Below are 3773 nucleotides of genomic sequence, written 5' to 3'. Positions count from 1 at the left end.
ATTTCATTGGTTAAATTTATTTCTAGGTATTTTTTCATAGCTATTGTAAATGGGATTGCTTTCTTGACTTCTTTTCTTTTTCAACAGTTTGCTCATTATTAGTTTTTAAAAATGCTGCTGATTTTTGTATGTTGATTTTGTATCTTGCAACTTTACTGACAATTTAACAAATCTAAGAGGTTTATTTGTGTGTGGAGTCTTTAGGTTTTTGGGGGTACAGAATCATATCATCAGCAAAGAGGAACAATTTCTTTTCTTCTTTTCTAATTTGTATGTCTTTTATTTTTGTTTCTTTCCTGATTAGTCTAAGACTTCTAGTACTCTAACAGGAGTGGTGAAAGTGGGCATTCTTATCTTGTTCCAGTTCTCAGGGGAAAGGCTTTCAACTTTTCATTATTCAATGATGTTAGTTGTGAGTTGGTTCTATTCAGCCTGGCTAGGACTTCCAGCATTATGTTGAATAGGAGTGGTGAAAGTGAACATCTTTGTCTTGTTCTGGAAAATACTTGTTCCTAATAGTCTCTAATGATTCTCTTATTTCCTTTTTTTAATTTCAAATTCATATGAAGGCACACATTTTTAGGTTACATTGTTTTGAGTTCTAAGGTAAAGTTCAAGTTGTAGTTGAGCCCTTCACCCAGGGGTCATGTTGAACACCCTCACATTATGCACATTAGGTTAGGTTCTGCCAATTGTCCTCCTCCTGCCAATCACCCTCCCTCCACCCTTCCCTCCCCCTTTTCTCCTTTCCTCCTTGCTAGACTTTATTTGTGTTTTTTCTTTTGTTGTGGACATATAGTTATTTGTATATTGGTTTCATATTAGTATTGAGTACATTGGATATTTTTGCCCATTCTTGAGATACTTTTCTAAGAGGAATGTGTTTCAACTCCATCCAGGTAAACACAAAAGTTATAAAGTCTTCATCTTTCTTTATGGCTGAATAGTAGTCCATGGTATACATACACCATAGTTTGTTAAACCGTTCATGGGCTGATGGGCATTTGGGTTGTTTCCACAAGTTGGCAATTGTGAATTGAGCTTCAATAAACATTCTGGTGTAAAAGGCTTTGTGATAACATGATTTTTGTTTTTCTGGGTAGATAGCTAGTAATGGAATTGCAGGATCAAATGAACAGTTGACTTTTATTTCTTTGAGAATTCTTCATACTTCTTCCCATAGAGGTGGCATTAGTTTGTAGTCCCACTAGCAGTGTAAAAATGTTCCTTTCTCTCCATATCCATGACTAGCATCTGCAGTTTTGGGACTTTGTGATGTGGGCTCATTTTACTGGATTTAGGTGATATCTCAAAGTGGTTTTGATTTGCATTTCTCTGATGATTAGAGACAGTGAGCATTTTTTCGTATGTTTGTTGGCCATTTGCCTATCATCTTCAGACAAGTTTCTGTTCAAGTATCTTGCCCACTTATATATGGGGTTGTTTGCTCTTTCCTTGTTGATTAATTTGAGTTCACTGTTGATTCTAGTTATCAGCCCTTTGTCAGATTTGTAACATGCAAATATATTCTCCCATTCTGGTACCCTTTGCTGTGCAGAAGCTTTTTAGCTTGATCATGTCTCATTTATGTGTTTTGGTGTTGCCAAGGAGGTCTTCCTCATAAAACCTTTTCCTAGGCCAACTTTTTTAAGTGTTCCCCCCTCACTCTCCTCTAGAATTTTTATTATTTTGTGTCTTAAATTTAGATCTTTATCCAGTGAGTCAATTTTGTCAATGGTAATAGGTGTGGGTCCAGTTTCAGTCTTCTACATGTGGCTAACCAGTTCTCTTACTTAGCACCACTTATCTTTTTATTTTTTATTTTTGAGATAGAGTCTCACGATATCACCCTTGTTAGAGTGCCATGGCATCACAGCTTACAGCAACCTCAAACTCTTGGGCTTAAGCTATTCTCTTGCCTTAGCCTCCTGAGTAACTGGGACTACAGACACCCACCACAATGCCCAGCTGTTTTTTGTTGCAGTTGTTATTGTTGTTTAGCAGGCTTGGGCTGGGCTCAAACTCACCAGCCTTGGTGTATGTGGCTGGCACCCTACTCACTGAGCTCCAGGCATCGAGCCAGCACCACTTATTAAATAAGGAATTTTTCCCCCTGTGCATGCTTTTGTTTGGTTCATCAAAGATCAGATGGCAATATGTGGCTGAGTTCATCTCTAGTTTCCGTATTGTATTTCACAGATCTATGCCTCTATTTTTGTGCCAATACCATGCTGTTTTGATCACTATACATTTGTAGTATAGCTTGAAGTCTGGTAACATGATACCTCCAGATTTGTTTTTATTTCTAAAAAATTATATTGGCTCTTTGAGTTTTTTTTTCTGATTCCATATGAAATGAATTACTATTTTTTCAAGTTCTTCCAAGTATGACATTGGGGCTTTGATGCGAATTGAATTAAATCTGCAGATCACTTTGGGTAGTATGGACATTTTATGATGTCAATTCTTCCTAACCATGAGCATGATGTGTTCTTCCATTTGTTAACATCTGCTATTTCTTTTCTTAGAGTTTCATAGTTCTCTTCATAGATATTCTCCACATTCTTTGTTATATATATTCCCTGGGATTTCATCTTACTTGGAGCTACTGTAAAAAGTATTGTATCATTAATTTTATTATCAGCTTGAGTGTTATTGGCATATATGAAGGCTATTGATTTATGGACATTGATTTTTTATCCCAAGATGTTACTGTATTTCTTGATCACTTCTAAGAGCTTTGTAGTTGAGTCCCTAGGGTTTTCCAGGTATAAGATCATGTCATATGTGAAGAGTGAGAGTTTGACCTTCTCTGACCCCATATGAATATCCTTCATCCCCTTCTCTTTCCTGATTTCAATGGTTAGGACTTCCATTACTGTGTTGAATAGTAGTGGTGACAATGGGCATCCTTGTCTAGCTCCAGATCTGAGTGGAAATGTTTTCAATTTTACTCTGTTCAATATGATATTGGTTGTTGGTTTGCTATAGATGTCTTCTATCAATTTAAGAAATGCCCCATCTAAGCCTATTTTCTTAAGTGTTCTAATCATGAAAGGATGCTAGATATTATTGAAAGCTTTTTTTTGCATCTATTGATAGAATCATATGGTCTTTGATTTTTTTTATTTATGTGGTATATTATATTTATAGATTTATGAATGTTGAACCAAACATGTAATCTTGGGATAAAACTAACTTGATCATGGTGTATAATTTTTTTGATGTATTGTTGAATTCTGTTTGCTGGGATCTTATTGATTATTTTTGCATTAATATTCATTAATGATATTGGTCTTCTTTCTTATAGTTTTCTTTCTTTGTTGGGTCCTTTCCTGGTTTGGGGATTAAGGTGATACTTGCTTCATAGAATGTGTTGGGAAGTATTTTAGAAAAGGTTATGTAATATAGGACTAGTTCTTATTTGAAGGTTTGATAGAATTCTGATGTTAAGCCATCTGATCCTAGACTTGACTTTTCTTTTCTTTTCTTTTTGTAGAGACAGAGTCTCACTTTATTGCCCTCAGTAGAGTGCCGTGGCACCACATAGCTCATAGCAACCTCCAATTCCTGGGCTTAGGTGATTCTTTTGCCTCAGCTTTCCGAGTAGCTGGGACTACAGGTGCCCACCACAATGCTCAGCTATTTTTTGTTGCAGTTTGGCTGGCTGGGTTTGAACCCACTACTCTTAGTGTATGGGGCCATCACCCTACTCACTGAGAAAGAGGTGCTGCCCCTGGTCCTGGACTTTTCTTTTTTGGGAGATTTTGTAT

This window comes from Otolemur garnettii, unplaced genomic scaffold (assembly GCF_000181295.1).
Source record: "Otolemur garnettii isolate 467f Iridium unplaced genomic scaffold, OtoGar3 scaffold00143, whole genome shotgun sequence".
NCBI classification, from domain to species: domain Eukaryota; kingdom Metazoa; phylum Chordata; class Mammalia; order Primates; family Galagidae; genus Otolemur; species Otolemur garnettii.
The sequence above is the reverse complement of the archived record's forward strand: the minus strand, read 5'-3'. Positions refer to the sequence as shown.